At 38.1% G+C, this 26,569-nt stretch overlaps 1 protein-coding gene across 5 annotated transcripts in view; it reads right to left on the minus strand.

The window, feature by feature from the left end:
* The window catches only part of atxn1a (ataxin 1a), a 68,097-nt gene that overhangs the window by 18,999 nt on the left and 22,529 nt on the right, over window positions 1–26,569 (minus strand). The window contains exons 2-3 of one of the 5 annotated variants that reach the window (XM_015048761.1): window positions 12,032–12,148; window positions 11,712–11,816 (exon numbers count right to left, since the gene is read on the minus strand). The exons of 1 other annotated variant lie outside the window; for it this stretch is intronic. The gene's annotated coding sequence lies outside the window, so the exon portion shown is untranslated. Of the gene's footprint in view, window positions 1–1,890; window positions 2,248–11,711; window positions 11,817–12,031; window positions 12,149–25,923; window positions 26,021–26,569 lie in introns of those variants that run through there. 3 more of the 5 variants (XM_015048681.1, XM_015048604.1, XM_015048838.1) reach the window with 3 other exon arrangements.

The raw sequence follows: 26,569 nt of genomic DNA on the forward strand, positions 1-26,569 counted from the left end.
TTTCTTTGGGAAAAGGCAAAAAAACAAATTTTTCTGGGGGAAAAAAAAAAAAAAAAAAAATGTAAGGGGATTTCCAGGGTCTTGCCAAAGTATTCATACCCCTTAGACTCTCTTTTGTTTTGTCACATTACCACAAATTTCTGTGATTTTCAAACCGATTGCCTTCAGAAGTCAATAAGTAAATATAATACGGTGTAAAGTGTAAAGTAATCTAAGTATAAATCCAGCTGTTCTGTGAAGACATAAAAGGTTTAGTTACTGAACCAACAGATCATGAAGACCAAGGAACATATCAGATAGGTCAAGGAGAAATCGTAGCTGAGTTACGTTGCAAAACAATATTCTCAAAAACATTGATCAGCACTGATCAATCCATCATCTATTATTATAAAGAGTGTGGATCAGTGGTAAACCAACTAACATATGGCTGTTCTAAACTCAAACAGGGGAAAGGAGAGCATTTTTCATAAAATCAGCAAAGAGGTCCACGATAACTCAATAACCACAAGTAATGTGGAAACAAGACAAACAGCTGGAAAAAGGAGATTGGCTAAATGAAATGCAGGTTGAACTTTACCCAGAACGCAATATCCTCACAGTGAAACATGGTAAATGGGAGCATCAAGCTGGTCAAAGCCGATGAAACAGATTGAGCTACCTGGAAGCGCACCTGTCAGAGACTGTAAGGGACTTGAGACTGGTTCACCTTGACCCCCAACAATGAACTCACAAAGGAATTGTCAAAAAAATATCCATGTGCTAGAATGGTCCAGTTAAAGCCCAGCCACAAATCCAATTGGAAATGTGTGGCGAGACTTGATTGATATTCATAGCTACTCTTTCCAATCTGACTGAGCTATTTTATAAAGAACAACAAGCTGGAAGAAACAGAGCAAAACTTGTCAATGCTACGATTACCTTTGTATAGCACAATATGTTGACATTGATAGGATAACTTGTTTTTACACTTGCTTTTATCCAACGTGTAGCAATTTCGTGTAAACACTTATCCATAAATGGAAGCATAAGGCACCGTAGATTACAGCCTACATATATGTGAATCTGACGCTGCATGTGCATGACTGCCCAGTCATAATCATAATCACTATCAAACGGATAAGTTCAACGTGATGTGTTATCTCACAGCTAAATATAGTTCAGCCACAGAGTACAGTGTTGCTGCAAGCTAACACTTCGCTCTCTCTCAACTTCTGCTTTTTTCATCTACACCTCCTTTTTGTCTGTAGATTTTCATTAGTGGAGGTGTGGAGCTGCATCACTGAGAGCCTGCAAATTACAAACAGACTGTGAACTTTGACATGGCTGACACTTTACTCACTGTCATTCTGCTGCTGACCACACTCACCTACACACATAGAGGACATACGTAAAAATATCGAGAGTAATGGGAGTTCAGCTGTAGACTTGACAGATGAAGCTGGCAAAGGAGATGAAGGAGCAGCTGACGGAAAGAGCAGTCAGAGAGAGAAAGCGAGTTCTAAAACGAGAGATGAGGATAAATGGGTGACTGTGAGAAAAAGGGAGAGTAAGTTTCAGAAAACAAACTCTTGGGCAGTGTTGCATGACTTGCACTTTCTCACCCCTCAGCAGCCCCGAGGTTGGCTGGGTGAACAGAGAGGGTGAAGGGGTAGTAGAGCAGTAGCAGGGAGGGGAAAAAAAGGCTTTTGGACAGCAGACAAAGGAGCAAAGACAAAAAACAACCCCTATCAGAAGAAAAAACTAGGGCAGATGCAGTATGCATTTACACATGACACACAGTGATAAAAGAGCTCCAGCATTCAGGTCTCACGCACCCACATTATGACTCTCTGCTGTCCCATGCATGCTCGTCATTCACAGCCAGCGCAAAACTGAGAGAAGTGTACTTACCAGGGGAGCAGGAATAGCCCACTTCTGCAGCATGCTTTCTCTCCCCCTCTCATTCTTTTGCTCCCTTGACTCCAGTCCTCTCCTGCTTTGCTGTGTCCTTTGCAAAGCAAAGCAACCAAAAATCTTTCCCTGCCTCCCTCCACCCCTCCCTCTTCAAGCGGAAAATCCTAAGTAGACCCAGGGCACTTGTGCCACAAACTGCACTTGGTTTTTCTCACCCCTCGAAACGCACCGCAGACACTCATGCTCAGCCGGCAGCCCTCTCCTAAATCTCAACAGCGAGGCAGGAAGCTCCCCTCACATCCACTGACATGCAGGTGATCACACACACACACACGTACACACACACACACACACGCATGCACGCACGCACAAGCTCGCACACATACCAATTGGTAGCACACAGTTGCGCACACCCACAGGGAGGGAGTCCCGCATGCAGAGCTCCAACGTGTATTATGCAAGAGGTTGAATGCGAGCCAGTGCTCTCACACTGTCTGCCCTGCACACACACACACACACACACACACACACACACACACACACACACACACACACTCTTATATGGGCCCCTCCTACCATTTGCTCGTCCAACTTCATCAGGTATTCATTCAAAAAACACACACGAGCCAGCTGGCTGAACGCCCAGAGACCGCTTACAAGCAGAGAAAGAGAACACGAGAGGGAGTGGGAGGGTGTTACAGTGAGAAGGGCAGAGCGAGGGACTGTGGGGGAGATAAAGGGGTGAGGGAGGGAGGGAGGGAGGAGAGGAGATTACAGAGACAGAAACAGAGAGGACATGAAAGTCTGCATGAAGTGTAAAAAAAAAAACAAAAAAACAAATGTGTCATTATCTAAGGCTGCAACTGTGAAGTGTTTTTATTTAATAATATTATTGTTACTCTCTTGACAAACTTGGAGACATTTTGATTCTTTGGAAAACAATACAACGCATCTTCGCAATATCCGTGCCTAATTCAAAGAAAGCACCAGCAGATGACATTTACAAACTCAAATAAATGCACTCATGATCTATTACTAATGGGAGAAAATTATATGAAACTCAGGAATGAGCAAAATCGCTTTTCTCCTGTTGCTGCTGCTATAGTCAGCTCTACAGCCACTTTCAATGTGACTGTAATACCAGCTTTTGGCCACTAGATGGCATGCCTCGTTGCAAGTATGCAGCAATCTATTTCTGCTTTTTAGCTGACCTAGTTAAAAGACAATTGAGGAATAAATATAGATGAAATATGTTCCTCAGAGCTAAGAGATGTTGGATCCATACAGAAGGAATGATCCAGCATGCACTCACACACATATAAACAACCAAATGTACCAAGATGAAATGATTCCCTTAAGGACTAGTGGGGTCCAAACAAGCACTAATATGACATCCTGTTTGTGTTGGTTGGTCTTCCTGTTGGAATGATATCAGTCTGTGTTCAACTCTACGTTTTCATGGTGGGTTTAACTGAACAAAAACTGGAAATTTGTTTTACGCTCATTTAAAAGAGCGTAAAACAAAGAGCTATTACAGTTTTACAATGATCAACTACTAAAGCAAAAACATGAGCAATGCAATATTTACTTCTTTAACACAGTAACTAAAAAAGCAGTGCTGTTTAAAATGTAGCTTCATGATTGAGGTAAATTCCTACAAACAGAACTGTGACACGTCTGCATGTAAAATTTTCTTACAAGACCCTCCTTTTCAGAAGAGCCATTTTTCCTATTCCCCATTCATTTCTATGTGATTTTAAGCATAAATACAACATTTTATTATTAATATTTTACTGTCAGACTTTAAATACTGAGCCTGTAAAAAGCAAAAGGCTGGATAGAAGGACAGACAGACGGAACAAAACCAGACAATTAAATCAAATTCTTTGATCCATTGATGCAGCCAAAAAAAAATCCAACTGTTAAAGAAACTGTTATTAAATGTGCATAATTTGCTTTATTAAATCCTACTTTGGTTACAGTTTTCTAATATTTTGGCATTATAGAAAGTAACAACCTAAATGGGTGTGACATAGCACACCAGAAAAAACTTAAAAATTGACAAAATTAAAGTTATAGAATAATTATAATTTTAAGAACAAGGAAAAGAGTAAAACCTGAACCACCAGCCACTGAGCTGCTTCATTCTGTAAATGAATAGAGTACAGCAAAACATGTCTGCTGCCTTTCCAGGCATTTATTTATATATTTATCAGAAATCATTTGCAAGGTTTGGTTTTTAGTCTCCCGGTACATGGAAACACTTTGAAGGGTTCGATAATGTTATTTGTATGTTTACAACCAGCTTTTAAACAAGAGTGACATTAAATCAGTCATTAATAATTATCTTTACAAATGTGAGCTGAACTCACATGGAGATCATTGAAGTTTACTTACAGCTGTCATTCTAGGTAAAGCTGTATTTGTTGCTTGTTTGTTTGTTTGCTTGTTTGTTTGTTTGTTTGTTTGTTTTTTCACCCCAAAACTTCTGACATGAGATGACGTAAGATCTAATGCAGAACTGGAATATGAACAAAAGACAAACATTTTAGTACAGCTTTAATTTAGTCAAACATGAAAACGACCATGGTAAAAATATTCTCAAAGCAGCAACAATTCCTCTTTGGACACAGTTTCCATAGAGTTATATTGCACTGAATCCAGTTCACTACAGTAAAATGACTCAATCTCCTGAACATTCTTAGACACTGTTTGCTATTTTGGCTCCTATATTTTTGTGCACAAATACCTAACGTGCACCAATGAATCTATGTGGAAATAACTAGAGCAACTGTTAAGTTTGCTTGAAAAATCAACACGGCACACAGCATTTCTGTCTCAGTCTTGTTCCTTACTGCAGAGCAGAATACAGTCTCAGTCACAGCCAGTCACTAAGGAAACTGATGAAAAGCTTCTATATATACACACCCGTATACATATCACAGACTCCTCTGCTGCCTCTGCTCTCTCTCTCTCTCTCTCTCTCTTTCTCACACACATACACACAATCTTGACTCTCTCTGTCTCCCACGCAAACTTCACACACGCTGTGATTATGACAACAGCAACCCTCGCCTTCCTACACACTCTTAACCAATCTACTCCCCCCCCACCCTCCCCTCCTCTCCGTTGCTGTCGGTGAAAGTCTCAGCTCTCTTGTTTTCCACGTCTTTCCATCTGTCTCTCTGTGCATGTGTGACTGTGTGTGTGTAATCAGAAGCTTGTAAAACAGCAGGTGTAGAGCCATCTATTGGTCACAGACCAAACACACGGGTACACAGAAGCTTTTTGTAAAGCGGCTGTCTTTTGTAGTTTATGCACGTACATTAAAACTAAACATGAACTAAAAACTTTGTGTCTTCTGAAGCATATTAACATGCACAACAAGCACTCTGCCTCAGTCACCCCTTGATCTCCATCTCCCTCAGAAACCATCCGTGTTAACTCGTGTGCTATATTTTAGCCGGAGCCACGGCCCATTCACAAAACCACTAATCCACACACTGTTAGATATCTCAGAGTCACACACACAAAGAAGCGTGCATGTATGTCTGCAGGATTAGGGAGGGCCTGCAATGGATGGACAAATCACTGCTAACTCCTCTTCTAATCCTTCTAAGTACACACAAGCACAAATGCACACGAGTAGCAGGGCAAACATGGATTCTTCTGTGAACATGCACACGCGCGAACTTGAACTCTCATTCATGTTTTTTCTTCTTCAGCAGGCATGTATTTGCACACACACACACACACACACACACCCATCACACAAAAACAAACAGATGAAAAAAAACAAAAAAAACATCCAGACCCAGGCAGCAGGACATACGGGTATAAAACACCCAGACAAAACATTTCAGAGACAATACATAATCCTGCTTAAGGAATGTGGGTTGATGTACTGAAGTGAACAAGAGAAAAGTGTGTGAAGGGAAGAGACTGAAGGGACAAAAGACAGTACAGATTAGAGAGAGAGAGAGAGAAAATTACTGAGAAATGTAATTAGCTCATTCTACCCAGAGAATTACAGCTTTTTCAATTCACAAAACATTCTGCTGTAATTATTAAAATGTCAGCCGTTTCAAAAGAAAATGCAAATCATTTTTTGAAACTGCGCTCAAATTAAAAAAATAGTAACATTTCAAAGTGATACGATTTATTTGTGCAAGTTAAAAAGCAGTGAATCACTTCTGAGCCTGAAGCAGCTTTTAGACAGACTGGATGGATGAATTTCTAGTTTTCTTTTAGGGTTGATCTGCTGATTCTCATTCAGCTGACTCTGATTTATCTTTTGTAAGGACTATAAGACATAAAAGACAAAAAAGTCCAGAGGGCTATTTGATAGAGGCTGTCATTTGGAAACCAAATGAAAATTAGGAAATTACAAGATTATCTCAGTTTTTGCCACAAAATAAAGAAAAACTAATGTCCCCAATCTTTATCAGAATTTTTTTTAAACTTGAAAAAGTGAATCATGCTGTTTATTGATGAGTTTGTCAAGTAAAAAGGGTGTGTGTTTTTTAATTTTACTGGACTTAATGCACAGGGAAAATGAATTTGGGAGATAAAAGTGAATAAAACGTATGTATAAAGCCCTGATGTACATGTCCTATTAGACATGTCCTGTAATCTCTCAAACTGTCGTTAAAACTTATTTAAGTTTTCTTAAGGTTTTTTAAAGTTCTTATTTGTACTCTGGCTTCTATTTCACTTATTTTAAGTAAATTTCTACCATGACAACAAATCGTATTTGAGAATAGAAAAAAAGTCTGACACCTAAAAAAAAACCTGAGGTCAACAGCTGAAGAGTGATCTTGAGCTCAGGCGGGCCAACATGTTTTGGACGTGTATAATATAAATCTGTTGCATGAAGTTTACAACTTGGAGGCATGATATACTACAAACAAACGCCACTGCTTTAAAATTCACAAAGATCTTCTACAAAAATGTTGCACCATTGACCCGATATCAACATCCCCTGTTCCCATGACATGCCACGCAGACTCCCAGTCTACACTGATAAAAATACAAACAACCTCGCATGCAAAATGTTTGTAGGGGCTAGAACGCCAGGATTGTTGGACCCATTTTCTGTTTAATTCAGTTAATAATTACTTAACCACGTAGACCTCATTATTGACTGTGTCAAGATCATTAGACTTATATAACAGCAGATTGAGTCTTTTCCCTCTCTAAGCGTTCTGGTGGTCAATAGAGCTTGCTGGATGTATTCTATCTTCCGGAGGTAACCCGGCTCAGATGATGAGTCAGATCATTTCAGAACCGAATCGGTTTGCAGACAGGTTGACAGGTGTGAGATGGGTGACTCTGGAGGTTTGCGAGGAACACAGTACTAAACATAACAGCTCAGGTGACAAATTTTAACACAGACACACTGCCGCACACTAAAGCTGCTGGTATAGCTTGTCATCATGTACACTGTTTATTTTTTTTCCTTTTCTGACAGAAGGACGGAACAAGAGCACACATTGCTTTTGCAGCCATCCGTGTCTAATGCAAGCATACGCCATTTGCTTAAGATGAACTCCACAGCAAGTAACAGAGATGGGCAGACAAACTGGCAGTAAGTGGCATGAACAGGCATGGCAGCATGTATTGTATGGATGAAGGAGAGCTGAGTGACTTCTCAGCACGTGTCCTTGAGTGTGAATAACGTTCTCTACGTTTTCAAAGTCACATTGACAAAAGCAGAAGACAGGCAGAACATGTTTGTTCAAGCACTCAGCTCTCAGAAAGCACAGCCAGCAGTCGTCAACATCGGCAAGGTACATATTACTTTAAGGCCAACTCTAGAGAGCATGCAACCGTCATCCAAGCAAATTTCAAACCCCGCACAACAGCCACACACGATACAGAACAAAATGCTGCATGATGAACACAACTCAAACTCATGTACGTGGTACATGTGTGTTGTTGCTTTTTTTTTAAGCTGACCAGCTCTCTCAGTTCAGGTAGAAAGAAGAAGGGATTTCTCCAAAACATAGCTTTTGCAAAGAAAAACAGAAATAATTTATTCCAAACTGGAACTATATCAATCTGCGTTGGGCATTCCAAAATTAGATTTTTGCACAAAGTAGTTGATCTCTAATGGCTCAATTAAGCATTCAGGCTTGCAGGCGCACTGCAAATGTCAGATTTGATAGATTACATCCCCCGTTCCTACCTTCAGAGTTTATCTGTTAAACTAGTCAATATGTCCACTTTTTTCCCCTTAATTTTCAAATTAGAGATACGTCTGTCTGGCTCAGAAAACAGGATCTAATAAAAATAATCAGGAGCATATCCTTCTCCAGGAGTTTTTCATAATAAATGCAACCAATAAAACATAAATGACAGATCATCATTGTGAATGATACGCATGCAACTAAACATATAATGGAACACAACTAAATAATGAAATATCCAGTGAGGCTGTAAAACAATCAAAAATCTACCACCTCAGAAAGAAGAAGAGCATTTTCATGGAAAAGTGTTAAAAACGGGTTTTTTTATCGTCCCTCAAATTAGGACTAAATTCTACAACCAGAAGCTTGCACGTTGGAGAGAATGTGAAATGGTTTGTTTTAAACATATCATGTATTATGGAAATGTCAGAAAGGGTCACAGACACAGATGACTTCTGATTGTCAAACAACTTTACCTGAAAGACAACATTAAGACATTAACAATTTGTCCAAGAGCTAAAAACAAACTAGACTCAGCAGCACCTGTTCTGCAAACATGGAGCCAAAATTTCAACAAATGTCTATGATGATACTCCAAACTCAATCCAATTCACATAGATTAAATGCATTTCTACTAAATACTAAGGAAATGCATGTGAACATCTAAATCAGAATGACCAGTGAGCTCTACTGCTGTCCACTGTTTTAGACATTGAGGTGAAAGAGAAGGAAAAAAAGAGGTGAGAAGTGTACAGAAAAGAGGACAGAGGGGTAGAATCAGGATAAAGTCACAAGTAAATTAAGCCAATGATGATGTCATTGTGTAGTAGCAAGAAAGAGACAGACAGCCTAAAGAAAGACAGACAGGAGAGGTCTATTAGCTAATACAACTCATGCAGACAGCCTCCTGCTGCTTAGGATATTGATTCGAGGATATTGTGCTGAATGCTGTGTGAGTGAGTGATGGTTAAACCCTGGCTTTGGGCCTCAAGGCATAATATAGTACTACAACAGCTCCCTCTTTGCACAAGGCACTTTCTCCCGTTAGTGTGTGTGTGGGTGTGCGCGTGTGTGTGTTTGTGTGTGTACTTATTCACATGTATGGAATTTATTGAGAGAGACAAGGAGACATAAAGAACGCTGAAGTGTTTGTTGTTTGAACAGTTATACAATATAAAAATGGCATGGTAAAATGATCACTTTGATGAGAAAATGTACAGATTGCGGTTCAGCACAAATAAGCAAACATGATGACCTCTTAAGTGAAAAAAAAAAAAAAAAGTAGGGTTGTGTTGCGTGTGTTTCAAGAGGACAGCATAATGGAATGCTTCAGTTCAAGATTTGCCAGCAGCACTTTTCCCATACGCCTTGGAGCCAAGACTTCCCCCGGCTGGCCAAGGATACTACTAACTCTCTTTCTCTCTCTCTCAAAGGCACTTCTTACTGTTTGAGCGGCAGGGGAAAAAAAAGCAGCTTGAAGTGTGAAGAACAGTCTTGCTCACTTAAAGGAGCACAGTCAAAGTGAAAAATAATAAAATTAGAACCAAAAAAAAAAAAGGTAATATATTTTTGTGGCAGCAGAGCTTCTTCTTACGCCATTGGAAAGCGTGTGAAAGGACTGTAAGAAAAATGCACTTGTGGGTTGCGTACCGCGACTGAGTATGTAAGTTGCACCATGAAAATTCTGCAAAACGTTCTCTGTCAATGGCAAACAGCTTTTGGTGGTGGTAGTGTGATGGTGTGGGATCCATCAACGGAGGTCATGTCAAAGCAGATCGATGTCAACATGAGACTCTGTGACCAGCAGCAATCCCTTATGGCCACTCTTAGGAACCAGGATGTCATTTGTCACACCTACCCAGAGGGGTTTATCAAAGAATTTCTCCAGAATGTGGATGTAAGGTCTGTTATTAATTTTGAACTCGGCCTCATTGGTCACTTGCAGGATCAGCTTGGATGTGCTATTCTTGTCAGAGCGACCAATACAATCACAATGGCTAACTTTACACAATGGATGGGATGCTATCCCACATCAGTGTTTGGCCAAATTGACGGATAGAATGAGGTGGTTGTGATGGCATAAAAGTTTTCTGCGCAATGCTCAGCCCTTGTTTGTTAAATGTGTACATTCGTGAATTGCTAACATGTTTTGTTTTTGTCTATGACAGCATCGAACAAGAGTTAATAGCATAGCTATGAGAGAAGGAATTTTGCAAGTTTTTTATGGGTGCAGCCCACATAATAAACTGTGCTGCTCAACCCGCCGATGCATTGTCCTCATAAACGTTGCAACATTTTGAGAAAATAATAGGCTGACATACAAGAAACTAGATACAGAAGAAGCACAATGGAACAGAAACCAAATCATTCTTATAACTAACTTTTCAGGAATGAGTTGGCCGGAAAAAAAATGTCTTTTCAACATTAAAAGCGCCGGATCAAATGAGCAACCATTAGAACGAATGATTGTTCCATAACTTTGAGACTCTCTTTTATGAAAGTCTAACCTGGACAAAATAATAGCCACAAATCCTAAAGTTATGGCTCCCAGTTGTCTCTTTGGATTGGCACAATTTATTGTTAACTTGATTTTGGAAAGATTTCTAGTCATTGTAAGTGATTACCCACAGAGTTGGAAAAACTATTTCTATTGCACAAAACAAACAGTGCAGAATGTTTTCCATGATAACTTTATGTTGAATTTCCACTGAAAGCAACTAACAAAGCAGCTTTTCAAGTGTTAAGTATGAAAATAAACAAAAAAATAATAATACAGAAAATCAAATTAATGTAAAGCTCCTCTTTCAGAAGGAAAATCTGGAGCAGTTGACATCATTTTCTGAAAATCTATTGAATTTTTGTATTCACAAAAATATTAAATAATAAAGCAAAGAAATAGATCATTTCAAAAGTTATAAAAATATGTGTTTTTTTTTTAACTAAACTTAACTAAAATAGCTGTTGAAGTTGATCTGCATGACTCACTTGAAAAAAGCATGGGTTCATATCCTTGACCTCACATGTGCTCAGCTGAAACGTCTGTTAGATAATCGCCAGCAGCTCCAAAGCTGCTACACTCTGCAACTGACCCTGCAATCTTAAGTCTCAGCGGAGACAAGGAGTGAGAATGTCTTCCCTTGAGATTAGCATTTCTTCAAAAATAATAAATGTAAGCAGTTCAAATGCAGAATTCATAGTACTTTGTGGATTCCCAGGTATATTGAGAATAAAATTGTCTCTATAGTTAGCGTTTCATGGAATCTTTCAGGCTAATTGTCTCTGAGCAAACTCGGTTTCAGTTAACCTAAAGATTTATCTCCTCCAATCACAGCGAATGCAGTAAATAAATCTTGTTATCTTCATTAGCTCAGTCCCACTGGCTTAATTTGAGCATCTGAATGAGACCTTCTTATCTATCTCCATAACGTCAAAGAGCAGCTGACTGAATGAGTGATGTATCATGTTGTTTTGGTCAACTAATTATGCTGCATAACAGATAATGAAGATTAGACAAGTAAGCCACTTACTATAAGAGTTCAATTATACTTGCAATGTGCTGTGGTTCAAAGCTTTAGCAAAGAAACAAAATTGAGATTATGAGGTGCCACTCCATTAAAATCTCAAACTCACTTTGCTTGACATTCATCTGTGCAGTTGCCAGATTGACGGGTGTATCAGTAGAACTGGGCTCCTGGCAATGCAGAACACAAGGCTGGAAAGTCCTTGATGTCAGAGCTAATAACATCAGATTAAACATGACAGTCAGACTTACAGCTTTTAGGCTGGAACAGCAGCGTGACAGCAGTTTGTCTGCAATGACTCAGCAGTGAGCCTTGTCTTATAGCCAGAGACACAACTTGACCTGCAGCTAACGTATCCATATCTGAAGAGGAAATGCTTAAGAACACAAGTAGCTGAAGATTCAAAATGCCAAATGTTGCCGTTCTCACCTCATTCAACACGACTGCTCCAGACTTCCTGGTTTGTCAGCAGGCAGCAAAGGCCATGGAGAGGTTTTCAGACTATATCCCACAATGACGAACGTGGACTGAGGGACTCAGCACTCCCTGGAAAATAAAAAACATCAAATGATAAACTAAACATGTGAATGAAACTACTTTCACACTGTTGAGGTGATGTTTTAAACCTTTGATGATAAAAAAATATATATATTTTGATCATCAAAGGTTCATCAAAGGTATCATCTTCTTCTTCTTACGCCTAAGAAGAAGAAGAAGAAGAAAAAAACAAGACATTGAAGAATGACTTTGTAGAGAAAGCTCAGGATGTGTCTGTATGTCTGCTAGTGAGAGCCACAAATTGCAAAGCTGTTATTAACCACCATAAAGTGTGAATTTGAACACTTCTTTCAAAAAAACATTTCAGGCAAAAAGCCTTGAGGAAAAAAAAAAAAATCTTCTGCATTAACCTATTCTCATCACGACACAGCACGTCTTGCATAAGGAAAGATTGTTGTACATCTATATACAGACAGCAATGGTTTGAGGGATTATAGATAATTTAACATCAGTCAATGAGGTGAGGGAACATAATGCCAACGTTGCAGTTAAAGAATAAGGATGATTTTTTTGTTCAAAAAAGTTAGTATGTTATGTTGTTTCCATTTTCTACAAAAGGCTAGCAAAGAAGATTTGTGTTCAAAACACCAAAAGAGAAGTATTGATGCTGCACTGCTTAAAATTAAAGATGACATTATACTAATGTTGATGATGGTTTTTTTCAGTGGGAGGAAATGAAGCTCAGAAAAGTGTCATATTCTAAAAAAGTGTTTCATCTGTCATTCTTCAGACTAACACTGCTTATGCAGGAGGGACTAAAGATAAATATGTTTTGTGACATTTTAAATTATTAACACAGAGCTACTGACAGTACTCAAACTGTGAGAGCAAGATGTGATCAGAGGAATAACGTGACAACGATGTTCCTAAAGCAAAGTTTTAAAATTGTAAGAAAGTAGAATGGTGTGTTCCTGATGTCACCATCAAACAGGTTTCCAAAAATTGCTGAAACACCAGTGTTAGTGGAAGCAAACTTCTGAATTTGGAGAAACTCTTTCCTCTCAATATCCTGGTATGAAGCAAATAGGAATGATTCTGCAAAAGGATAGAGTTAATGGAGTCTGACTTAATAGAGGATTTTGAGAAAAAGAAAGTTGCCTCATGTCTTTTTGCATTATGTAAGAAACTGCCTGGTTTTATAGGAAGGGTAATAATTAGAAGATGCAAATACATCTGATGACCGACAGTCATTACATCAGTACCCCAATCTAATCGACTGAGATCAGCCAAGATTCACAGCTCTTACAGACAGAGACATCATTTACTGTTCAAACACTTAAACATTCTCTTTGATGGGTTTTACACTTGCACTTCACCTAGCACCTGTCAACTTAAAAAGAATCTCCAGATCAGCTTTAAAGAAATCAAATGTGCAACCACGCCGACTTGAGAAACACCCACACACGCCGTAACAGACAGGTCAGGCGATTGTCGACAGCGTACACACACTCTGTGGGACTAATTAATCTGGTTGTCTTGGAATGATGTGGATGTTACGGAGAAACAAGACACAAACTCCCTGCTGTTAATCAGCTGCAGTAGGGGTGGGTGCCAGTGAATGTTTAAGGGATTCCAAACATCCTACTGACCCACTTTTTATGAGTGTCACAAAGACAAAAAAAAAAAAAAAAAGAGTTGGCAGAGTGGGAGTGAATGTGGGAGACTCCCTTATTGTTCTAAAGCACTTCTACAGGCAACCAAGGCAGGAATTACAGTCTGAAGGATACATTAGTGACAGCAGGAGATGCCTTTCCACGCACGCTTTTATAATATGCATGACGACTCAATTCTTCAAAAGGATGGAGAGCTACTGCGAGCACAAAACACAACAATGGAACAGAGAGGCAGAGAGAGAAAAAGAGAAAATGAATATCCAATGTCAGATGTGAGAAAATCAATCGGATTCTGTGGTGGGCTTTAGTGTGGAGCTAAACTAAAGCCTTTACATGAATTAAACTGGCTTTACACACAAAGCAGAAGGGTTTGAATGAACAAAGTTGTTTCCAGAGAAGAGTCGAAGGAGGAAAAAAAGTAGATGAATAGATTGAAAGATGCCCACTTGCAAAGGGATCTATCAAATGGTATTAAAAAGATGATATAAAGAGATTGTAACAACAAATTGAAAGGTAGCTAAATGGTTAGAAATGTAGAGGAAATCCAAAGCGAAACAGAAGGAAAGGTGGCGAGAATTAAGAACACAGAAAGAGTGGAATAGGAACGAAATAGACCAGCAAGCAGCGAGACGGAGAGAAACAGATGGTGGCAGAGAAGAGGCAGATATACAAACTCACTGGGAGAACAACACTGGCACAGCCAGCGAGGCACAGCAGGGAGCATAAAAAGCTGAAGAAGGTCAGCAAAAAGGATGGAGGAAGATGATGAGGATGAAAGCAAAGCAGGACAAAGACTGAGTTATGCACCAAAAAAAAAACAAACAAAAAAAAAACATTCACCAACTTTTTTGGAAAAACACAAGAGAAAAGGTATTCTATGCTATCTAAAAATGTTTACAGTATGGCATTCTGATAATTCAGCAAATGAAACGTTTAGGTTGCTTGGAATGTCTGCACAATGTGCATACGTAGAATCCAACATGGCTTTTATCAGAAACTGAAAACACGCATAAACATTCAGGTTTAAAAGTACATATAAATAAACACAGAAAGAAAAACACACCTGTGCGCTCCTGGGAACAGAAAAGCTTTGTCTTTGTTTTCCAATTCATACGCATTTTGTTCTGATTTGAGGTCTACAGGAAGCTGGCTTCAGAGAACAGGGCCTCGGTAAGTAAGCGCATCCTCACAAGGCTTGGATCTAATTTTGGGAACAGCTAAAAGGTCTGCACCTGATAAACAGAGAGAACCAATGGGGCTCTACACAGTGAGCTGGTCAGAAATGTACAGAGGGAAAGCAGTCCATTAGCTTACTCTGAACTATTATGGGACTTGAAAAGTGATTCGGATTCTTGTGCTTCTGTGTGAACTCTGAGCATCATAATCTTGTAGTTTAATTCTTACAAATCATTCCTTGTATACTGCAGTAGCCTTTAAAAGTTTGAGAGACATATTTGAAACCTTTGTTTTATTCTTGAGGAGTTAAAAGAAGTTGGATGTTTGGGTAATATAATCAACAGTGGCTGAGTCAGAGTCCAAAACAATTCCAGGATGTCCAATGTCTTCGTTAACCTTAAAGCTGAAATGAATGAGGGATTAAATTAGGGTTATTAAGGATAAAAAATTTTATAACATCACATGTTAAGTTCAGTGGAGAATCTGTGATTTTTTTTTTCTTCCAAAGGATTTTGTGGCATTATGGATTCTACAAAAAAAAGAACAATGAAATCTAATGATCTGTGCAAGAAAACTGAAAACTGTGCCACACAACACACAACAGTCCTCAATGCAGTTGCCCCCAGTTAGATTGTTAGATTCTTTCTCTGCCCTTCTTCAGGTCGTATCTGCCATTTAATAAAGGTGACTGGGGCATCCAAAACCCTAACAAAACAAATTACACTTAGAATAGATTATTTGCTCTTACATCAGTGTAATGATTGAAAACAAACGAGTCCGTACTCTATTAGATCAAATTGGAATCCTAAATTCCAATAAATGCATTTGCAGTTTATATTTGCTTTATAGCTGTAGTTTTTCCACACAATATTTATTCTTTACAGCTACAAATTAAAAGACAGACCGATGAGTGTTTTCTTCGCTATTGACGGAACCAAATGAGTGGTTTGTATGCAAATCTTCAATCCATTGTAGCGAATGTCCTTCTGCTGTTTGTGGACGAAGTGAGTAATAAGTTTACGATCAAGCATGTGTTTCTGCAACTGTGTGCAGTGATCTGGACCAAATGTTCTCTCTGTGAGTGTTGCTCTTTGCTGGCATATTTAGACTATGAATACTTCTGTCCACTCAACCATCACTTCATCTGTTTTAGAGATCACATTCTTCACATTCAGTCTTCGCCAGATGTACCGGCACTGTGGTTGCAAAACGTCTTCTTGATGCACAAGTTCTGTTGAACAAAAGTAGTCTGTTCTAAATGTATAACTTGAAGCTGTAAGCACTAGGTTGTCAAGAAGTATTTATTCTCAGAAGAATCTTCTTTTCTTGAATTTTTATCTTTTTGCGAGATAAATGTAATGTAAAAAAAAAGAGATAAGAGTGGAGACAATACACCTTATAAAGACCAAACCCAAACTGAATGTTCATGTTTAGCTAGGCGTTTTTTTTTTTTTTTTTGTTCTCTTCTTTCTACCTTGACCCAGGACAATCCCAGCTTGTTTGTTAAAGGCACTGCAGACAATCACGGTCACAGGAACACGTACGCATAGATGAAATGCCTCAGGAGCTGACGTAGTGTCTGACAGCTGTTTAGTTTCTTAAGACAGAAGAATGCATTGGATTTTTTTGTGGGTGTGTAATCCAAGTGGCTGACCATCACAGAATTGTAGAGGAAATGCCTCCCTCAACCACAACTCAATTTTCCAAGGCTATCACAATCTTAAAGTAACACAAGTCATGTCACCCGAAACCTTAATCCAAACATTCAACGTGACCAGAATGAGGAAGACACGTAAGGGGTCCATCTAATAGGAAATGTGTATTATGGGTTCTCAGAAGTGCCATTTAGGTCATCTTAAATTTGTAAAACAGTATTCTCAACAGCTTTTGCAATAGTTATAGTAGGGCAACTGCTGAAAATGACTGCAGGACTATGCAAGTCATCTCCTACTTTGCCCACAACTGCTAAATAGACAGAGAGGAAGGAGAGAGTTGGAGAGGTACAAAGCCCTGGAAATCTTTGCTAAAGAACTACACCAAGTGGATTGTCCAATTTTCCTTTGATCTTGTTGTTAAGTACTGATATTTTATTACTGAACTGATTATAACATAGCTCTGCTCAACAGATGGCAGCAAATGTTCAGTAATTTATTCACAGCTCCAGTACATAAATGAAAAAAAAGTAAAAAATAGACATAAAAATGACAATCTTGTTAGTTCTGGGACCATTTTAGTCAAACAACTCAATTGCCATGGCTGAGTTCAGCCCTGAATAAGCTTTACAACACTCTTCTATTAAGAATGTTATTGCAGGAGTTAAAATTTAACGATACAACGTTTCTGGCAACCACTACCTGTGATGCCTAAAGGATATACGCTCCTACAATCTCTATTTTATTTCTCACAAAGATTTACATACATGTCCTCCCTCGTCTTCGACTGCATCTAAGTGTATAAACAAACCATAAACACATCCAGACAAAATAAACAATAAAGAGACAATGGGCACAACAAACTTCAAATGTGTCTGTGAGTGTCTGCTTCTGCATTAAGAGAGCATGCTGAGAGAAAAGGAAGCGAGTTTTCTGTGCCAAGCCTCTCTTTGGCAGTCAAACAAGGACACATACACTAACTCACTCTTTTACACACACACACACACACACACGCACACGCACACCGAGCTGAACATTTTTAATTGGCCCTGATCTGCCGGTTACTGTTCTTGCCACTCTCTTCACCTCAATGTGCTGGCCCCCCGCCCCAGTGCCTGGCAAAGGCACAGCTGGACTAGAGAATGTGGGCGTGTTTCTAAATGTGTGTACCCCGGAGTTAGTTTCACTTGTGAGTCTGTGTTAAAGTGCAAGAAGGTGCTATTTCCAGTTAATAATGAACCGCACTTACACTCTGTGCAAGATTAATCAGGTCCTTTCAAGCAAATCTATGAACTAATCTAAATATGTACGATTGTGTTGAAAATTTGCGTGAGGAATGCAGCTTCTCTGAAGCTCTTCTGGCAATTCCAGATGATGTTTGAAGCCACAGAGGATTTGTTTGCCACAGAGGTACACGTCAGTGATTTCCAGTGTTTTTACAGGAACTCTTAACGTGAAAGTCTGCGACCACAGGAGTGTGCTGTAGAGCACTGAAGGATAAACAACCTTGATAGACTAAATCTTTCAATGTCACCTAAAGTTCCAGTCTGTGAAGGTAAGTGTGGGTGCTTTTCGTATGATGTGTGTAAGATTTATACACCTTACACAAAGAGCAAATTGCATCATCCCCTGCTGCATTTTTGCAAAACATTCACACTCATTCAACACTCACGCTGCAGACACGCACAACTACGAGCAAAGCAAGGTCGAGAAAAGAAAAAAGAGGATGAGATAAGCATGTAGTGAGTGGGCTGTATGTGAGAGAGAGTGTGTGTGACAGCATCATTACTAGAGTAGAGCACTCTATGCCTGATTGATTGAGATGAGGTTGTTATGGTCGACTGCTGCGAGCTCATTGCCCGGCAACCAGACAATTGGACCTGGCTGCTGTCTGTCCATGTCCACGTGTGTTTGAGGTCCAAGTCCTGCAGCTCACAGTGTGAAACATTATGAAATGAGGGGTATGTCAACAATTTGTTGCAAATCAACTTTGTGACATAACTGAGAATTGCCAAAATGACTGCAATCGCTAGTAAATAATCAGGTCAGTGTGGAAAATGTTGGGATACAACATAATGAGGAGAACTGAGCTTTGATACAACACATATTTATGTAAGACATGTTAGTCATACACATTCTCATTTTTAACTAATTAGCAAAGGGGAGTATTTCTGCAGTTCCAATTGGATATGTTTCATTTAATGTTGTCACCAGATGTGAGCAAATTCTTCAGAACAATGAATACAAAAGCTTAAAGTTTCTAAACCTAAAACAGTGGGAGAGTCCTGTGACCCAGTCGACTAGATAAGTGTTAACTGTATAATTAAACATGGATATAATGTAATGTTTCCTTTTGGGCTTACATGTTTGTAGAGTTGGTAGGTAGGTTGTGTCTGCATGTTTGACAGGAGATTCCCAGAACAAACAGGTTATTATAAAGCTATAATAATATTACCGGCAGTATTTATTTAACATTCTGATACACAGACATACATTTGGAAATCAAGAGTCTCCTGAACTATAAGTCAGTTTTTGTCAGCTAACGATTGTTTTACCAAGTGAGATATATTTCAAAACAGCAGGTTGTTTTAAAAATAGTTTAACAAATGCAGACAGTAATGGAAGACTGAATCAATATGTTTAATTAAAACTAACTAATTTTCTTAGTTTTTTTAAGTAAATGTTCTTATTGAGCAGAATGTTGTCATTTTTTTTTCTTTTCTGCTATTAACGCCGTTAACAAGCTGGTTAGCAAGCCATCTTAACATTTATTTAAAAATCACATCTATCAAAAACACACAGAGCAATCTGGTAGAAATTTAAATTATCCTCACATTGTTACATGTAGAAATCATAGCAGTAGTATGAAATAATTTCAATCTATCTCAAAATCATGGTCCAACAAACTATTGGACAATATTTTTATAGACACTAAAAATGAAGATTACTAGCTGTCAAATGACCTGCCACAGAAATTCTGGTTGTTTTAAAACTGAGTTTGTAAAATTATGTCTTCAGATATGTAACCAGTCCATGCCTGTTGTCTTTGATATTTTTTTTTTTTTTTTATCTTTTGTGCCAGAATGGCTCATAGATCTGAGTGAATTAGTGTAGCAAAATCGTGACCAACTGGAATGAAAATAAATCAAAGAACAGCAACTATTCAAATGACAATCTGCAGAGCCTGAATAAATAACGATCGAACCCACTTTAAAATAATACAAGAAAGTATTGTTCTTTGGAGACAAAATATAAACACATACGAGACTCAATATTTCTGCTAAATTTTCTACACGAATAAATATCAAAGCCATTCATTAATACAGCATACATTCTGAAAAACCAGGATGTAATCGGTTTCATTAAGAGACTGAATTGAATTTATTCTCTTTACAGAATGCCTTTATTTATCTCAGACTTATTTCAGCAGGAAAATAAAACCGTCTGTCTCTCTGTGAACTTCTGTTCTTTGTTTCTTTTTCAATCTAGCACAGCAACCTTGGGTGACTTGTAAGAAGATACATCATTCAGCTTCTCACATGTGTCTCATCGGGTTACCAGTCATACACTCGCACACAAAATACGCTGGCCTTCCTCTCAGATGACCCCCCATTGAGAAGCAAACAACAAAGACACAATACAACCATCACAACACAGAGAAACACAATCGGAGCTCGGCCTTCTCGACTGAACCAAAACTTATTAAACTCTTTGGGAGACTTCAAAAGGCTTACAGGACATGGAGAACTAATACTGGAACAAAAAAAAAAATACTTGAAAATCAATCTTTTTTTATATATTAATAAAAGCTTTCACTGCATCATCATCTGTGGAGTGAACATGAGGTAACATGTCTGAAGAAGTGCTCAAAAAGCTTCTTCTTCTTCTTCTTTAACCTATAATTTATAAAACCTCTAACTAATGTTGGTAATTTTTTTTTAAATAAATCCCATATCCTTGTTTGCTTTCAAATTAAAAGACCAGATTAAAATATTTGATTCGGAAAAAACCAGTGAACATTTCAGTGGGGTACAGATAAAAATAAAAGTCATTTATGTATTTACTGGGTTTTACATTCATGCCCAACAATCAGAATTGGAAAATTGTCCAATTATATGACTAGGATAAGTACAGTTTGCAACATAAGCATCATACGGAGGTTGTGAATGTTTTTATATGCGGGAAAGATTTATTGAGGCAAAAACCACCAGATGTAAAAAATAAATAACTGCAGCTATTGCTATATTTTAAACACTTGGAAGCCACATTGGATTTTGAGGTTATGGTTGGTAAGAAAACTTAACTTTTTCCTATTTTGTCTTCCGACTTGTGTGAAAGTTTATATTGGAGACGTGTGATGTGAATAAAGATTGTTTTTGTGAAAAAACTAAACAAAACAGGGTTCATCTTTTATGTCAGTGTCTTCACCCTTTATAGCAGACTTGAGTCATCTTACAATTAAGAATGGGGAACTATCTCAATAAATAAACGGTCAAAAGCCAGAAGACACATGAATACAAAACCTGCCACACTTTTCAGATTATATGCATACATTTTATTTAAAGTTCTGTGTCCTTTCTCTCCTACTTTATAGCTATATTCCACTTGTTGTTAATCTCACATTAAAAGTGTAATAAAACACATTAAATGTTGTGGTTGTAACATGACAAAATGTAAAAAAACATAAATGTAAATGAATTTCTTTGCAAGGTACTGTAAAACTGGATTGTATAACACTGAAGGTACAAAAAAATAAAAAATGTGTATGGTTGTGTAATTTCCTTCAACCTACCCTGCCAAGGTTAGATGGATGTTTGTTGACCGTGGCCTACTTTTAAAAATGGGTCAGTTCTGCACAAGATCATGCACAGGCTTACCACCTTAGGAAAAAAATAAATAAAAGCAGTTCATTGCAAAGACACTTGTTCTCTGGTTAAAAAGCACTGGCACATCTCTTTCTTTTCATTCACCCAAAGTGTGTCAGCGAAAATGTGCGTCAGACTCGTGTGGTGGGTTGCTGTTTTCATAGTGTGTTTTATAAAACCTTTCCTTTTCATCTCTCCTTCTGTCTGCAGTGGAAGTGAAAATTATTAAAAGTATTTACAACCAGACTGTGAAACACTGCAGAATGAAAACAGTATATTTGAGCTGAAACCAGATAAGACGCCGACAGAAACGAGAAAAAAAAAAGTGTGACAGATGAGGAGAGACTGATAACAGAAAGAATAATTTAAAGAAAGAGAAGAACTACAAAAGAAACACAGAAACCAAGTTGAGGCTGAATGTGATAAAAGAAGAAAAAAAAAAAGCCTGCATGAGTTTCTCTCTCCCTCTCTTTCGCTTTTATTTGTAGATCTTCAAAGACTAACACAGCACTCCCGAGACAGTTAGCAATACTTGTAGGGCACACACACACACACACACCCACACACGCACACACACACGCACACACACGCAGACACCCACTCTGGTAAACTCTACTGGGAGACGAGCTCTGCAATGCCCTCCTCTGAACCTAAGCAATGATATGCTTGGATGTCAGACACACAGATGAAGAGAATGGAAATGGCTGAGTAAGACTAACTGACGACAAGAACGAGAAAGAAGATCTAATTAGACAAATTGTGCTAAAAGTATAAGGTGGGAATAAAACTGTCACCTTAAAGCAGGTTAGAAGGATTGCCCTGCAATGGTGGCACAATTATATGATGAATTTAAACAGCAGCAATACCAAACTGAGACAGATCTTGGCTATTTTTCTAGATATCTGTTCAAAGCAAGAGGAATCAAAAAGAAATGCTACTGAAAAAAATGCTAAACCTTGTAGGGTTTGTCAACGTATGAATTACAATATTATTGTCTTAAACTTAAAGTTCTGAGGTAGGGGCCGTTTCAATAACATGCAAATCTATTTAGACCTTATATAAATATAGAAACAGTTTTTACTAGATAACTTGCTTATTGAATAATTCCTTTTATACCTCCCTGGTTTTGTCCTAGAGTATGGGGAACTGTTTCTAGTAGTACTGAGGTAAAAAGTACTGAGGTTAATTCAATAAATTTATCAAATGTATCAATTATTTATCACAGCAACACAAGAAAAATTAAAAACAAAAATTTAGATTGACATTGTTTAAAATCAAATTAGGCTGGTATTTATTTGTGAGATAATAGTCAATTGTAATTTTTAAGCAATAGAGAATTAAATCTGAATAAAATCCGCAGATAAAGATAATATACTTTTTTTAAAATATCTAGTTTATGCCTTTGATAACCTTATTTATGCGTTATTCATTTTACACAAGTTTATCTGAAACCAAAATCATAAGATAAGAATCCTTTGAACCTGAAAATAAAAAAGAGAAAAGTATTACACCATAGAAATTGTTGCAGAACCTGCAACCAATATTCTTCTATGTTCATAAGCATACAACTGCAAGTTATCATTTTAAACATGCAACTGAAACATTATAAGAAGCATTTTTTTTTTTTTGTCTTTAGTATTTTTTAACATTTAGATTCAAACGTCATGTCTTTGTTTTGTTTCTTTCTCTGAGGAGAGGGAATGAGTTTCACTCAGCAACATGAAAATGTTTTCTGTGTAAATCTTCATCGTTCATCTGCATAAACGATAAGGTTGGACTCCTAATTTGCTTACGTTGTTAAAGCATCTGCGTGTTCTGGGGAAATAATGTTCCTGCAGAGCTTGTTCGGTCTGTTTCTTGTCTTTTGTCACTCTGCACACAAATGTACTCGCTTTTCTCTGTCTAGTCTATGTGAATTTTTTAAATGTTGTCATTCATGCTGGTTTGCTTTGTCTCTTACTCTAGCTTTAGGCTCTATGCATCTTCCTTATTCCCTCGTTTGACCTTCCTACTTTTGTCCGTGGCTTCTCCTCCCACGCCTGTATATTCTATAGTTCAGTCGGAGCTGCAGTCTCAGAGGCAATTTACTCATGCATGGCCTATGAGCGCTGAATACACTCGTCAAATGAGCACTCCAAGGATGTTTGACACATAGTTATTGTACGCTCAACTGGTTAACCAAAAAGCCATTAGCAACTGCACATGAACAAGCTGATGATAACGGAATACACACGCATACGTACCAAGCAAATAACCTAAACATAAATCTCTTGTAATTTTACATCCTCTTTAGGCTGCAGAGTGATTTCAAAAATGTTGCAAATGTTCCTGCTTCGGCAGCTAACCCTCCACCCAACAAATATATCAAAGCTACTTGCTAGGAATTTTTCTAATTGCAAGAATAACTGAACACAACAATGATTTCAGCCCAGCAGACAAGGGGAATTCAAAGGTGTCATGTTCCTTTAAGAGTATGTTTCTTCTTTTGAATATTCACACGCTGAACCATGTCTATTAATAACTGTGCCGTTCTTGAGTACTCTGCAGTATTTCTGTCATAACCGTGCACACGCATGGACGTCCACCAGCAAATTCTCACTAATCTATTTGCATATAGCACAGGATCTCACACTGGCTGATCACAGTTTTCCTCCCGCGATGGGTTGTGGGTACATCAGGTGACGTCGCGCTGACAATAGATTCATGCTGTTACTTAATTTTACACACAGTTTATATACAGAGTCGTCTGCACATCATGATTGTCTAGAAGTTTATATTTGTCTTTGATGGCACAGTTTGAATAAAATATATTAGCATATAGACTATCCTAAAGCTTTCAATTTATGTCGTTGTAGAAGACAAATGTTGGGGTGCTGTGCCACAGCAGATATAAATAAGTGACCTTTTCAACAAAAGAGAGTTTTATCTGCCATCTACTTAACACAGAAAGACCAGGGCTTTCAATTTTAACGTTAATAATTATTTTTATTCTATTTAAATGTCTGATGTGAGACAGATGAAACAACTCTGGGACCACAGAACAGAAGCATACACAATATAAAATCAGTCGCTAATCAACAAAGGCACAGATTCACTGATTTTCAAATGTAGCTAATACTAATTTGACTGTGAAAGATATAATTAGCACATTAAAAATCATTTCTTCTAACTTTGGAAGCTGTTGAAATTCCAATTAGCTCAGGGTAAATTGTTTTACTATAAGACTTTTCTCCGAAACAATACAAGACTGCAGCTTTCTCTGTCAGTGAATATCATAGATATCAAGGCCTCCTCTGAAAAAATGTGCTTATGCAATTTTAAAACGTGTCTTTTATAAAGGAGGATGTACGAGTGTTGGATTAACAAATTATATCTACAAATAAGAGGAGAACGTGTTCAAAAAGCTCTCCTTTTTCATATAATTCTTTTCTAAATCTATTTTTACAGTCTATGACCTGGAAAAGTATTAATATTCCAGGAACCTTTTTACAGTTTGTCACTTCTTAACTGCAAACTTCAACCCATTGAGTTAGGATTTAGGTGACTGACCAACACTACCACTGCTGCTCCAGGTCTTTTATGGAATCTCTCTACCAACTGTGAACTTCTAGAAAAATGCTGGCCTGTTTGTTTATTTCTAAATATGTCAAGTAATTGCTTTTTGCTGCTACATGTTACGTGTAAAGAGAAGGCTTGATATGTTTGCAGCCATGACGGGGAACTTATTTCATAACTGAAGCCTGTTTTAAACTTCTCCACATCTAACTGCTGACCTATTTGGGTTTGTTTTTTGTTTTTTTTACTCAAAACAATGCATTTGTTTTCCAGACATCCTTACAGAATAGTTTTATTTATGTTGATATAAAATTTCACATGGGATTTTATATGGGATTTGAGGGCAATTGGTTACACTTGATTCTATCACAGTAAGAGAAGTTGGATAGAAATGCATGCCTCTTTTTTCATATTTTTTTATTTGATTGAGTTTATGTTTTTATCACTTTGCAAATATGTGCTACTCTGTGTTGGTCTATCACATAAAATTCCAATATAATAGACTGAAGTTTGTGACTGTAATTGAACAATATATGAAAAGCTAAAGGTTAACTCACTATACAGAATAAGGCCTTACTATGTGAACAAAACTCCAGAAAAAAAAAAAAAAAAAAAATCAAACCATTAGCTGGTAAACAAGCCAATTCAAGTAACCTACAATTGTTAGCATCTCTTGACATTTCCCATAAACCCAAGGCAGAGAGTTTGCAAGTATTCTATAACCTTTTGAAGACAGCAATCTATGGCATGCCTGACACATGTAGGAAGTATGCGTTCAATCTAAAAATAAGACAGTAAAATTTGGAATGAAGTTCAAAGGTTTTACAGCCTAAACTCATGAAAACAATGAAAATACAATGGAAGATTATCAGTTTGCTGAAAGACATGAATGTGTGACATACCTGAACGGGTTGGAGTTCTTTTGTGCGTGTGTAAAAGGTGAAAAGAGAAAGAAAGCAAAAGCAGAGGATAACATCAATACTGTGAATGGGCGTCAACTGATAGAAGGTCACCATGGCTTGCTGCCACGGGCTTTCAGTTTATGAGAGTGTAAACATGACAACACCAGCTATTTGTGTGTGTAAGTGCATTTAGTTCTTCACACTGCGAAGGTGATATTTCATTGAATATATATGTTAGGATTCGGGTCAGTGTGAGTGGTCTTTTCTATAGAGGATCTCGGAAGAGAGCTCTGACAGGCTGACGCACCGGCAGCTGATTCCAGATGATTGACTGGCAGATCTTTAAGAAGCGGAGGAACAGTCACTCATCGCTCGATGGTCCCATTTCGTTGGAAACGGCGAGCCGCCGGGAACAAGCCAAGAACCACGCCTGGACATTAAGATCCCTCCTGCCGAAGCCAAACATCTTCCGGATCCTAGCCCTCCCCTTCAAGCTACGGCCACACGAAAGACAAACCCAAGCAGAACCCCCTACCATCCTGTGGGACTTAATTTGTACGAACCATCTACAATTAAAAAAAACCTTTTCACTAAACCGGTGTTGAGAGTACTTGCATGTGGGTCAGGAAACTTAAATCCAACATGA

Source organism: Poecilia latipinna, unplaced genomic scaffold, assembly GCF_001443285.1.
Source record: "Poecilia latipinna isolate Pla-1442-1.1 unplaced genomic scaffold, P_latipinna-1.0 Scaffold3, whole genome shotgun sequence".
In the NCBI taxonomy this organism is placed as follows: domain Eukaryota; kingdom Metazoa; phylum Chordata; class Actinopteri; order Cyprinodontiformes; family Poeciliidae; genus Poecilia; species Poecilia latipinna.